The sequence below is a fragment of the Oryctolagus cuniculus genome, chromosome 7 (genome assembly GCF_964237555.1).
Source record: "Oryctolagus cuniculus chromosome 7, mOryCun1.1, whole genome shotgun sequence".
In the NCBI taxonomy this organism is placed as follows: Eukaryota; Metazoa; Chordata; class Mammalia; order Lagomorpha; family Leporidae; genus Oryctolagus; species Oryctolagus cuniculus.
The window spans coordinates 50055085-50069260 of NC_091438.1; the positions used below are offsets into that span (position 1 = coordinate 50055085).

At 43.5% G+C, this 14176-nt stretch overlaps 1 protein-coding gene across 2 annotated transcripts in view; it reads left to right on the plus strand.

Moving 5' to 3' along the window:
• FMO5 (flavin containing dimethylaniline monoxygenase 5) overlaps window positions 1-14176 on the plus strand; it is a 54288-nt gene that overhangs the window by 1149 nt on the left and 38963 nt on the right. The window contains exons 2-3 of one of the 2 annotated variants that reach the window (XM_070076653.1): window positions 10671-10879; window positions 13737-13953. The gene's annotated coding sequence lies outside the window, so the exon portion shown is untranslated. Of the gene's footprint in view, window positions 1-10670; window positions 10880-13736; window positions 13954-14176 lie in introns of those variants that run through there. The other variant, XM_051856023.2, reaches the window with a different exon arrangement.

Genomic DNA, 14176 nt, shown 5'->3' on the forward strand with positions numbered 1-14176 from the left:
CCGTGTGCTCAGCTGAGTTTGCATGAGTGGTTTAGGCCCCCTAAATCCCCTTCCTAATTCCCTGTTAGCTGAAAGCCACAGTTAGGAGCTGCAGCATTGCAGTAAATCCAAATCGTGAAAGATGTCATTGCTGCAATGCGTTTTGGGGAGCAAGTCAGAGTAGAGCAGTGTGTTAGGTTAGGAGTCACCGCACAGAGAGAGGGAGAGGGAAGGACAGATCTTCCATCTGCTAGTTCACTCCCCAGATGGCGACAAAGACTCCATCCTGGTCTCTCACATGGGTGGCAGGGACCCTAGTGCTTGCACCATCTAATGCTGCTCTCCCAGGTTCGTTAGCAGGGAGCTGGATTGGAAGTGGAGCAGGTGGGACTGGATCCAGCACCCACATGGAATGCCAGTATCACAGGTGGTGGCTTAACTCACCGCATCACCCCCACAAAACACTCTTTTTTTTAAGATTTATTTATTTATTTGAAAGTCAGAGTTACACAGAGAGAAGCAGCAGAGAGAGAGAGACAGTGGTCTTGCATCTGCTGGTTCATTCCCCAGATGGCCACAACGGCCAGAGCTGCGCCAATCCGAAGCCAGGAGCTTCTTCCAGGTCTCCCATGCAGGTGCAGGGGCCCAAGGACTTGGGCCATCTTCTGCTGCTTTCCCAGGCCACAGCAGAGAGCTGGATGGGAAGAGGAGCAGCCAGGACTAGAACCACCCATATCAGATGCTAGCGCTTCAGGCCAGGGCATTAACCCATTGCGCCACAGCGCCGGCCCCCACAAAACACTCTTTATGACACTGGAGCTAGACTGCTAATCTCATGGGGCTTAAACGGGGAGATGGGCAGTAAAATTAAGTTACTGCTCAATGCTAAGACATAAATAAAACTGTCACATAATGGAGCTATCTTGATTTCATACTGCAGCTTTCCCACTCGAGTTTTCCCTCAGAACCTTAGATTTATTCTTCAGTGGCTTCTCTAAAGTGCCTCTGTCCTATGTGGCTGCCATTTTTTTTAACTTTTATTTAGTAAATATAAATTTCCAAGGTACAGCTTATAGATTACAATGGCTTCCCCCCCCATAACTTTCTTCCCACTCGCAACCCTCCCATCTCCCGCTCCCTCTCCCATTCCATTCACATCAAGATTCATTTTCAATTATCTTTATATACAGAAGATTGATTTAGTATATATTAAGTAAAGATTTCAACAGTTTGCACCCACACAGAACATAAAGTGTAAAATACTGTTTCAGTACTAGTTATAGCATTAATTCACATTGAACAACACATTAAGGACAGAGATCCTACATGAGGAGTAAGTGCACAGTGACTCCTGTTGTTGACTTAACAATTTGACACTCTTTTTTATGGTGTCAGTAATCTCCCTAGGCTCTTGTCATGAGTCTCCGAGTCTATGGAAGCCTTTTGAGTTCGCCGACTTCAATCTTATTTAGACAAGGTTATAGTCAAAGTGGAAGTTCACTCCTCCCTTCAGAGAAAGATACCTCCTTTGATGGCCCGTTCTTTCCACTGGGATCTCACTCACAGAGAGCTTTCATTTAGTTTAGTTTTTTTTGTTTTGTTTGTTTGTTTTGCCAGAGTGTCTTGGCTTTCCATGCCTAAAATACTCTCCTGGGCTCTTCAGCCAGATCCGAATGCCTTAAGGGCTGATTCTCAGGCCAGAGTGCTGTTTAGGACATCTGCCATTCTATGAGTCTGCTGTGTCCCACTTCTGCTCATGGGTTTTGCATTCTGGTCTCCAAGTTTTTTCTTAGGTCCTCCCCTCCGGGAATCCCTGGTAGATTTGTCCAATAAAACAGCAACAGCAGTTGCCTGCCACTTAAACCAAAGGGTGCTTATTATTTTTTTAACTTAACAGGATAAAAGAGATAGGGTCCCATCTATAAGCTGAGTAGACTTACTGGGTCTTATATGTAAACTTCAGGTGTGCCAGTGAGGCAACATAGATACCAACTTTTGTTCTGCATGCTGTATAAAAAGAGTCTAGAAGTGCAGGCTAGAACCAGGAAGACCAGTTAAGAGACTCTTGGAATAGTCGGAGCAAGAATTGATGGTTTGGAGGCCAGCATAGTGGCAGTGGCTCTATAAGGAGACATATTAGACAGGTAGAGCCTGGTGATCCAGTGCTGTGGTGTGGCAGGCTAAGCCTCTGCCTGGGGCACCAGCATCCCATATGGGCACTGGTTCATGTCCCAGCTGCCCCTCTTCTGATCCAGCTCTCTGCGAATGGCCTGGGAAAACAATAGAAGATGGCCCAGGTGCTTGGGCCCCTGCTACCACATAAGAGACCCAGAAGAAGCTCCTGACTCCTGGCATAGATCAGCCCAACTCCAGCTGTTGCGGCTATTTGGGGAGTGAACCAGTAGATGGCAGACCTTTCTCTCTGTCTCTTCCTCTCTCTGTCTACAACTCTACCTCTCAAATAAGCAAATACAAATTTTTTTAAAAAATGTAGAGCCTATGATTTCAGGATTTGAGTATGTGGTAGAATAGAACTGACATACGGGGGGTGAAAGATGGAGAAGCAGGAGGTTTGGGAAACATGAAGAATTCATTTTTGTGCTGGTGTGTTTGTGGAGTTAGGGGAGCTCTCAGTCACTCTTGGTGAGACTGTAAATTAATACCGCCATTATGGAAAACAGCATAGTTGCTCCAAAAACTAGAGAGAGAACTACCATATGATTCAGCAATTCCATTATTTGTTATATGTTCAAAGGAAAAAATTGGAAAATCAAAGAGATATCTATACTCCCATGTTGATTGCAGCTATATTCATGTTAGCCAAGATATGGAACCAACTTAAGTGTCCATCAGTGGATAAATGGATAACAGAAAATGTGATACATACACAAAATGGAATATTATTCAGCCATAAAAAAGAAAGAAGTCCTATCATTCGCAGCAACATAAATGAGTCTGGAAGACATTAAGTAAAATAAATTAGGCACAGAAAGACATGTTCTCATTTACACAAGAGGGGTTAAAAAAGTTCATGGAAAATGGAATTAAAAGGTGATGTAAATGTTCCACAAACATTTTGAAGCCACCTCATGTGAAAGATAAAAATTTGATCTCATGGGAGTAGAGAGTAGAACAGTGCTTGCTTGCCAGGGGCTGGGAAGGGAAGGGGGTAGATAAGGGATAGATAATGGGTGCAGGGGTATAGTTGGATGGAAGAGATAGCTGTAGTTGACAATAATTAAGTGCATTTTTCAAAATAGCCAGTCGAGAGGATTTTTATCTCATCACAAAGAAATAATAAATTTTTGAGGTGATGGATATGCCAATTACCCTGATCCAGTCGTTACAGAACATGTATTGGAATTAACACACTGTGTCCCAAGAACATGTAAAATTACCATTTCATAAAAATTTTTAAGTTATGTATATATTTAAAACTTTTTAAAATTCAAACAGAAGTGCAAGGAAAAACAAGCAAAAAAGATTTAAGAAAAAAAGAGATTCTTAGAAAAAAGAATTCATGTTTGGTGAATAAGACATAATATTTAAAATCCAAGTGGAGTTTGTATTTTTGTTAATACTACTGATGTCTGACTAGTACCAGGGATTTTGAATTTTTTTTTTTTTATAAATTTGAGAGCGCCTACTCCCATCAGCTGGTCACTCTCTAAATGACTGAAATGGTCAGGAGTGGGCTGGGCTGAAGCAGAGTTCAGAATTCAGTCCAGGCCCCATGTAACAGTGGCCAGAACCCAGTTAACTCCAGTCATCACCGCTGGCTCCCAGGCCTGCATTTACAGGAAGCTGAAATCAGGAACCAGAGCCGGAGCCAGGTTCAAACCGAGGAACTCCAGTATGGAATGCCAGTGTCTTAACTGGCTTCTTAACCCCTAAACCAAATGTTTGCTTTCTAAATAGAAATTCTGAGTAGGTCCTTGGATTGCACTAGTCTGAAGTTCAGGCGAGAGGTTGGAACTATGTAAATATGGAAGTAATTTTCGGATGGTACTTAAGCCCTGAGATCCTGGGTGAGATCCCCTGGGGGATGACTGGAACTAGAAAGGAGACCAAGCCTTAAGCAACTAATATTTAGAAGTCAAAAAGACAAAGAGAAAGCAGCAGAGGAGATTAAGACAGCAACCATTTAGACAGGAAGAACATGGTATCCCTGAGGCCAAATGAAGATTTTCCAAGAAACAGGAGTGATGGGCATGTCCAATGTGACTGACGGGTGGAATGAAGATGGGTTAAAGAAATACCACTGGATTGGGCAGTACGATGTTGCTTGATCACCTTGACAAAAATGAGGGGTTTTTGTTTGTTTAAAGATTTATTAATTTGCAAAGCAGAGTTACAGAGAGAGGGAGAGACAGAGAGAGAGAGAGAGATCTTCCATCCACTGGTTCACTCCCCAGATGGCCACAAAAGCCGGGGCTGGGCCAGGACAAAGCTAAGGAGCCTGGAACTCCAGCAGGAGTCTCCCAAGTGGGTGGCAGAAGCCCAAGTACTGCACCATCTTTTGCTGCCTTCCCAGGTACATTAGCAGGTACAGAAGCAGAGCAGCTGGGACTCTAGTGCGAGGCTGCTTTAACCTGCTGTGCCTCTACACCAGCCCCAAGAATGAGTTTTTTATATTGGAGCAGTAAAAAGCCCAACTGGAGTGGATTAAGAAAAACAGGCAGAGAGAAGGTGCAGACAGACTGTCTCCCACCTCTTTAAAGAGTTTTGCTGTAAGAGGAGGCAGAATTTGATGCCCTTGGAGCTAAGGGGTTGACACACACTTCACCCACTGGATCAAGTTGAAGGCATAGTCTGACGACAGATTTGGTGGTGACAGCACAGGGGAGACCTCTCCTGATTCTTGCCATTGTCGGAGTGAAATAAGGAACAAGGTCATTAGATGAACTAGAAGAGGGAGAAGGGTGTTTTTGCAAGCTTGAGGAGACAAAGTTTGAAAACTGCAGTATTGCAGAGTGGAGAAACGTGGTAGACTGCCAAGCAGCAGCAAGGGCCCCTTGAGGTTTATGGTCCTGAGACCAACCTATGTGCTGTGTATTGGGTGCAATGCAGAAGAGTTAGAGAATTGAATTTAAGTTATCAGGTAGTATAGCACTAAAAAAAAAAAAAAAAACGGGAAATGAATGGGATTGAGTGTGGGATGGAGGAAGCTCTGGGTTAAAAAAGGGTGCCACTTAAAAGTACCCTTGGAGCTAAGCCCTAAGGGGCCGGCACTGTGGTGCAGTGGGTTAACGCCCTGGCCTGAAGTGCTGGTATCCCATATGGGCGCTGGTTTGAGACCCGGCTGCTCCACTTCCAATCCAGCTCTCTGCCTTGGTCCCCTGCACCCATGTGAGAGACCTGGAAGAAGCTTCTGGCTCCTAGCTTCGGATCGGCACAGCTCTGGCCGTTGTGGCCATTTGGGGAGTGAATCATCAGATGGAAGGCCTCTCTCTCTCTCTGCCTCTCCTCTCTGCCTTTCCATCTCTGTGTAACTCTGACTTTCAAATAAATAAATAAATCTTAAAAAAAAAATACCTGAGTGGTGAGAAGCCAGCTTTGTGAAACCAGGGGCAGAGAAAGCACAACTGCAAAGACACTGAGACAGGATTAGGGGGGAACCATGGTGAGGGGACTTGGGGGAACTTGGCCATTGATTGGATGGAGGGCTGAGAGGGAGGGGAAAGTGGAGGCTGACTCCCAGGGATTTCTGCTGTGGGTCACTGGATAGATGTTGATGCCACTATTAAGATATGGAATGTAGGATATAAAAGCTGGTTTGAGGAAGGAAAGACAATGAGTTCATCTTTAGGATATGTAGGATACATCCTAGAACAGGGCCTGGCCCACAGTGTGAACTCAGTACTGTTGAATGTATAGCTGGGGTGTCTGAGAAGCAATTCTAAAATCTAAGACCTTAAGGTACAAAGAGGCCACTTCACAGGTGAGCAAACTAAGGGACAGAAAGATTAAGGGACTCCCTAGGTTTTCTAGTGAGTCAGCTGCCAGAATAAAATCGAGTGCCAACTCCTTCTACATTCCTTCTTCTTCCTCTTTTTTTAAGATGTATTAATTTATTTGAAAGGCAGAGAGAGAGAGAGAGAGAGAGAGAGAGTGAGACAGAGAGACCTATGTACTGCTTCACTCCACAAATGGTGGCAATGCCTGGGTCTGAGTCAGGCCAAAGTCAGGAGCCAGGAACTCCATCCGGGTCTCCCACATGGGTGGCAGAGGCCCAAGTTCTCAGACCATCTCCTGCCACTTTCCAGGATGCATTAACATGGAGCTGGATCAGAAGCAGAGCAGGCAGAACTCAAAGCAGAGTTGAAATATGGGATGCAAGTGTCAAAACAGACAACACAACCCACTGCATCACAATGTCTGCCCCCGTTACTCTTATGTGATTATGATGTTTATATTAATTGCTTTATTTCTTCCCAGAAAGGGAAATCCTCTGGCAACAGCAACCTGATAAGATTAATGGCAACCAAATGACACCATTGGTGGGTCTTAGGATCTGCAAGCCCTACTAAAACAAGTATGATGGAGCACAGATGGCAGACAGGTTATATTAACTGTCCCTGTGTCCTTGCTCCATGGGGCAACAGCAGGACACTAGCTGCCAGCCTCCAGAGAGTTGGCTGTGGAGGTTGGCTAAAAGCTGTGACTCTGGTGAAAATTTATAGAGACCTCTTCTTGAGTACTTGAACTTGGAACTTTGAACTTTTAGGTCAGTGCCCTAGAGTGGGGAAAAAAAATCATTGCTCTGGGCTGAAAGAGATTTAGTCTTACTTCTCACAAGAATGGAAAAACTGTACTTTGACTTTTGAGGTAACTATACATTTTTTACATCAAACAACACATAATAAATTTAGAACTAGAAAGGCAGGGAGAAAAATACCCAGGAAAATATGCATTTCACTGTTGCAACCAAGTGAGTTTACTTCCCAGGACTCTTGCCCAATCACTCCAGAAAATTGCTACTTCTTTTGAATACGAAAACAAGAACAAGGCCATAACACTGCAATGTGATCAAGCACCTCGGTGAGGACACAGTTCAGAAGTGATAGGCAACAGAGCACAAGGTTTGCCCACAGGACCTTGATTGACAGAACAGGGCTTGTTTACATTTTCAGTTGAATGCTCTTTGGTGGCTATGCCGTGCCATCAGATTAGTCACCGGGAAGTCCACTGTTCAGTTTCCCCATCCCACAGTGTAACGTTTGTGTAATTCACCTGGCTAGCCCTGGAAAGCTTTGACCTTGCCGACTCCGGAATCTCACTTTTCTGACTTATTTCCATGTCAGGAGTAGGCTCCCTCAATTATAAAACCTGCCCAGCTATTTCTCATGATGGCGCATAGCCTTCTTTAGATTGAGTGATCTCCTTACCAGGGACTCCAATCATAAGAACTCCCGTCACCGCTCCCTCTCTAGTTGACGAGAACCCAAAGCCATCATAGACCTTAAAGCCACAAAGCCTGGGTCTTAAGTTTGAAAAAGGAGCATACCTGTTGCGTACTACCAACAAGACTTACCACTGTTCACGTTAATGTTCATGTTAATCTGATCACTCAGCTCAGGGAGTGCCTATGAGGTTTCTCTAGTGCAGTTATTACGTAAATTACTTGGAATTCTTCTGTTTGGGAGATGGGTCTATTTCACCCCATTTATGAATTCAATCACTTATAACAGCAGAGACTTATGAGTATTTTTATATTTTATGTTAAAATCTAATACTAGGCTATTTCTTTCATTGCTCAAATTATTCCAGCTTTGGTTCCTGCATCTCTTTGATATAAGCCACTCAGTTTGATTTTGAGTACTTCTATATACCCTGACACTACAAGAATATATATAGAAGTCAGTTTACAAGATATAATTGGGAGACCAGCCTTGTGGCATAGCGGGTAAAGCCACTGCCTGGAACACGGGTATCATATACATGCGCCGGTCTAATGGCCTGGGAAAAGCAGCAGAAGATGTCCCAAGTGCTTGGGCCCCTGTACCCATGTGAGAGGCCCAAATAAAGCTCCTCGCTCCTAGCTTCAGCCTGGCTCAGCCCTGGTCATTGTGGCCATCTGGTTAGTAGGCCAGCTGATGGAAGTTATCTCTGTCTCTCCTTCTCTCTCTTTAACTCTTTCAAATAAATAAATAAAATAATAAATATATAATTGGGAAAATTATATAACCTTTTAATATAAGTGTAGTAACAGGAATATCAGTAAATATTAGTACACATTTATCAGTAATGACAGCTAAGTATCTTGAGTTGATCTGAATTCAATTTCCTATTCACATCTTAATTGTAGTTTGGTTTAGAAATTAAACAGGGATTTTCTTGTGAGCTGATAAATTAAAAGTAGAATGAGAGTGTCAGTAAATTCACTTACAAGCTAAAAGAGTCAAATTTGTTTGTTGAGGAAATTTTTTTTAAAAGCAAGAGACCTTAAACTTACTTTGAACTAGAATAATCTGTAGGTTAAAAAAAAACTGGGTCTGTGTTAATAGATGATAAATCCCCAGTGTCACAAGGATTAGGGAAGGAAAACAGCCCTAAGAAGTAATACCACTTCCTAGTTCTGCAATCTCAAAAAGCATTGCCACAGGAAAATTAGGTAAAATGGCGGGCAGTTGTCCAATTGTAGCTCCCGCATACCTGGTTTCTTTCACAAGTATTTGTATGAGGAAAGGTAATTTCTTTTTTTGTTTTTTAAGATTTATTTATTTTACTTGAAAAGCAGAGTGACAGAGAGAGGGAGAGAGGGAGAGATCTTCCACCCACTGGCTCACTCCTCAAATCACCTCAATGGCCAGGCTGAGCCAGGCTGAAGCCAGGAGCCTGGAACTCCATCCCTGTCTCCCACGTGGGCACAGGAACCCAAGCACTTGGGTCATTTCCCCCTGTTTTCCCAAGCCCAGTAGTAGGGAGCTGGATCGGAAGTGGAGCAGCTGGGACTTGAACTGACACTCATATGGGATGACAACAGTATCCTGTTAGGGCCAATGTTGTAGTGCAGCTGGTTAAGTTGCTGCCACTTAAGATCTGTCTCCCTTGGGGTCAGTGTTGTGGCGTAGTAGGTAAAGCCTCCACCTGTGACAATAGCATCCCATATAGGCACCAGTTCAAATCCTGACTGCTCCACTTCAATCCAGCTCCCTAATACTGTGTTTGGGAAAGTAGCAGAAGATGCACTTGGGAAAGCAGAAGAAGAAGGTCCTGGCACTTGGGCTCCTGCACCCATGTGGGACCTGCCCAGCTCCAGCTGTTGCGGCCATTTGGGGAGTGAACCAGCAGATGGAAGATATCTCTATTTCTGTCTCTTCCTCTCTCTCTCTCTCTCTCTCCGTAACTCTGCTTTTAAATAAATAAATAAATCTTAAAAAAGAACTGTCCTCCTGCTAGTGCACATAGGAAAGCAGAGGAAGGTTGTCTAAGTGCCTGGCTCGCTGCCACCCACGTGGGGAGACCCATATAAAGTTTCAGGCTCCTGGCTTCAGCATAGACCAGCTCTGGCCTGTGCAGCTATCTGGGGAGTGAACCAATGGATGGAACATCCACCTCTCTGTCGTCTCTCCTTCTCCCTGTCACACTGTCTTTCAAATAAATAAATCCTTTTTTTTTTTTTTTGAAAAAAAAAATTATCCTGTTGTTAGGTAACAGGCAGCAATCCAGACACTTAGGACTATATTGCCCAGGAGCTATTTATGGATAAACACCTGCCTGGGCCTCTAGTCCTGTTCCTCCTTTTCCTCGTGGACCTCAGTGTCAGAGCTGACATTTAATGATCATCTCCCTGAAGCAAGAACGGAACAGATCCTCTGCAGATGAGAAGCCACAGTCAGCAGCAGTGCAGGAAGGTAAAGCCAAGTCCCTCCTCTCCGCTTCATTCGCTCTGTTTCTCAGAACTGCATGGGCTGGCCTAAGCACACCACTTCCACATTCAGTTAACAGCAAATCTGATTCCACGCATGAGTGACCTCGTCTGATGCTTGTTACCTGGATGCTATGGGGAAGGAGGGGAGGAAGTTGGAGCTGGGGGAGACAAATAAAATCACGTTTGTAGACCATGCTACAACAGCAGCTACTTCTCGTGTGTCCCAAGATAAAGTCTTGTTAGGTCCTCATATGGGGACCAAGAGATCAGAAAAGACAGGGCCAGTGCCGGGGCTCACTTGGCTAATCTTCTGCCTGTGGCGCTGGCACCCCGGGTTCTAGTCCCGGTTGGGGTGCCAGATTCTGTCCCGGTTGCTCCTCTTCCACACACTGAGGTGGCCCAGGAAGGCAGTGGAGGATGGCTCAGGTCCTTGGGCCCTGCACCCGCATGGGAGACCAGGAGGAAACACCTGGTTCCTGGCTTTGGATCGGCGCAGTGCGCTGGCCAAAGCGGCCATTTGGGGGGTGAACCAATGGAAGGAAGACCTTTCTCTCTCTCACACACACACTGTCTAACTCTGCCTGTCCAAAAAAAAAAAAAAAAAAAAAAAATCTCAAATTTCTCAACCAAGTTCAAACAATTGGCAGATGCTACATTATTAGAATGGCTTGTGAACCTAGGAAGTTGAAGGTAGTTTCCTTACTGAGAATATAAACATGTTGCTTTGGGAAAAGGAGTAAAAATGACCTGCATCAGGTACACTAGTAAATGGCACGTAGAACAAAATATTTATATGTTTTTATATGTCTTATCTTAGATATATGCAATGATGAAAGACCATTATTTCTCTTACCGGTTCGAGTTCTGGCTGCTCCACTTCTGATCCAGCTTTCTGCTATGGCCTGGGAAAGCAGTAGAAGATGGCCCAAGTCCTCGGGCCCCTGCACCATGTGGGAGACCTGAAAGAAGCCCCTGGCTCCTGGCTTTGGTTCAGCTCAGCTGTGGCTGTTGCGGCCAAATCAGAGAGTGAGTCAGCAGATGGAAGACCTCTCTCTCTCTCTCTCTCTCTCTCTCTCTCTCTCTCCTATCTCTGTGTAACTCTGACTTTCAAATAAATAAATCAACCTTTAAGGAAAAAAAGAAAAAAAAGAATTCGGCAGTAAAGCCCTCCGGTACTGGGCTTTTCTTTGTTGGGAGGGTCTTTATGACTAATATCCGTCTTGGTAATGTGGCTGTTTAAGTTTTCTATGTCTTCATGGCTTAATTTAACTAGGTTGTATGTGCCCAGGAATCTATCCATTTCTTATAGGTTTTCCAGTTTGTTGGCATACAGCTCTTTTTTTTTAAGGCAATGTTTTTTATTTTATTTATTTATTTATTTTTGACAGGCAGAGTGGACAGTGAGAGAGAGACAGAGAGAAAGGTCTTCCTTTTGCCGTTGGTTCACCCTCCAATGGCCGCTGCGGCCGGCGCACCGCGCTGATCCGAAGGCAGGAGCCAGGTACTTATTCTGGTCTCCCATGGGGTGCAGGGCCCAAGCTCTTGGGCCATCCCCCACCGCACTCCCTGGCCACAGCAGAGAGCTGGCCTGGAAGAGGGGCAACCAGGACAGAATCCGGCGCCCCGACCGGGGCTAGAACCCGGTGTGCCGGCGACGCAAGGTGGAGGATTAGCCTAGTGAGCTGCGGCGCCGGCTCGCATACAGCTCTTTATAGTAATTTCTGATGATTCTTTTTATTTCTGTGGTGTCTGTTGTTACATTTTTTTTCATCTCTAATTTTACTGATTTGGGTCTTCTCTCTCCTTTTGTTGCTTTTTTTTTAAATTTGGGCCAATGGTGTGTCGATTTTGTTCATTTTTTTTTTTTTCAAAAAACCAGCTCTTCGTTTTGCTGATCTTTTGTATTTTTTTTGTTTTAATTTTGTTGATTTCTTCTCTAATTTTAATTATTTTTTTTCTCCTACTAGTTTTGGGTTTGGTTTGCTATTATTTTTCTAGATCCTTGAGATGCATTGGTAGAAAATTTCTTAAGTAGGACCATTAAAAGGCACTAACCATAAAAGGAAAAGCTGGTAAAGTAAACTTCAATATCATTTAAAACTTTACTCATGAAAGGATAATTAAAATGTAAAAAGCTAGCTCACTGCTTGGGAAAAAAATATTCACAATACTCATGCATGTATTTGCAAAATTTAGAACCAGATTACATAAAAAATATTAAACTCAGTAATGGGTAGACAACTGAGCCTTTAAAAAGGAGAAGGCAAAAGATTAGCATAAACACTTCATAAAAAAGCTATACAAATGAGCAAGAAAACAAGTGAAAATAGATTCAACATCATTAGTCATTAGGGAAATCCCAATTAAAAATACAGGGACATACACTACGTACCCACAAAAATGGTTGACAATACTACTTGTTGAGAGGATTTGGAACTCCTGAAAATTTTATGTTTTGCTGATGGGAGTCTAAAATGGTACATCAATTTGGAGAAATTTTTGACAGTTTCAAAAAGTTAATCAAATACCTACTTTATTATCCAGCAATTGTACTATTAGGTACCCGAGAGAAATGAGAGCATGGGTTCATAGAAAAAGACATAACAATAATAAAACACATTACTTAAAATACCCAAAAGTATGTATAGCTCAAATGTTCATCTACATGAAAATGGCTAGCAAATTGTTGTATTCATATAATAAAAAGGAACAAACTACTATACAAAGGTACTTTTAAACTTTGAGGAAAACAGAATTAAAAGTTTGTTTTGGTGCAAAAATTCATTAAAACTGTATACATGAGAGGTCTTCAAAAAGCTCCTGGCAAATGCACATTATGAAAACACTACACAGGGCTGGTGCCATGGCACTGTAGGTTTATCCTCTGCCTGCGGCGCCGGCATCCCATATGGGCACTGGTTCTAGTCCCGGCTGCCCCTCTTCCAGTCTAGTTCTCTGCCATGGCCTAGGATAGCAATAGAAGATAGCCCAAGTCCTTGGGCCCCTGCACCCACATGGGAGACCAGCAAGAAATGCTTGGCTCCTGGCTTTGGATTGGCGCAGCTCCAGCCATTGTGGCCATCTAGGGAATGAACCAACAGAAGGAAGACCTTTCTCTCTGTCTCTCCCTCTCACTGTCTGTAACTCTAATTCTTAAATAAAATAAATAAAATATTTAAAAAATAAAAAACTCAATACATAAATTTCAAAAGATTTTGTACCATAGTAAACTTATCTTTTAATTTCATTTTCCAAGAACTTTCCCAGTACCCACATACGTAACTACTTGGATAAGGTTTGAAAACATTAAATTGTATAACAATTCCAAGCACAGGGAGTATATACTATATAATTCTATTTATATGAAGTTCTGAAACAAGCAAAACTAAGGTATGGCAATAGAAAGGAATGTTTTTTTCCAGATTGCCCAGATGGAAAGAACCAGCGAGACTCACCAAAATGCAAAGAACAAAGGGACATTATTTGTAGGTCCAGCATGCTGGGGCCCTGGCCTCCCGTGCAACAGAGTGCTGGGTGACCAAGACCACCTTTTCTTTGTTCCTGGGGTTTTTATAGTTCCCGGGAAAACAAGTATTACGTCCACATTCCTTCCTTCCCCTGGCCCTGCAGGACCAAGGACGGCCCATCTTATTGGTTGCCCCTACCTGGTCCTGCTGGACCAAGGACTGCCCAGTGTCAGGTTTCCTCTTCTTGTACCAGGTGCATCTTGGGCCTAGCCAGTTCCTTTGTCTTGTGAGAAGCCTGTCATGGCGTGGCTCTGGCCTCTCATGGGAGAAACATGTCCACCTCTGAAGACAGCATGGGATGGCGAAATGCACAAGTGAAGTTCGTGACAGCGCTTCTGCTCTGCCTCCATCATCAGGGTCATTCTGCCGCTAAAACACATGAGAATCCCTCCACTGCCTCCACGCTAGCCACGTCTCCTGTCTGTGGTGTCCACAGCACAGAAGGACCCCTTGCCCGAAGAAGGAGTGAGGGACAAGTGCCCAGAGACTCTGGATGTGAGGATTCATCTCTATGTGAATCAGTTGGAGCCATCGCCACAAAACCTGCCTTCTCTAAACATCCTGGATTCTGATGTAAGCTGATTCTCTTTTGTGCTATTTTAAAGAGTAAATGTGTTTTTATTAGTTTTCTGGTACCTTGACTGGAATATATTGTTTATATAGGAAAAAATATTTCAATATTCTGTCATTGATTCACACTGAGTTTTTAAAAACTGATCTTTCTTTGAGATAAATATTTTAACTTACATAATAATCAGAAGCTTAGTGGCTCTACTAAACAAAGAGTTCAATAAAA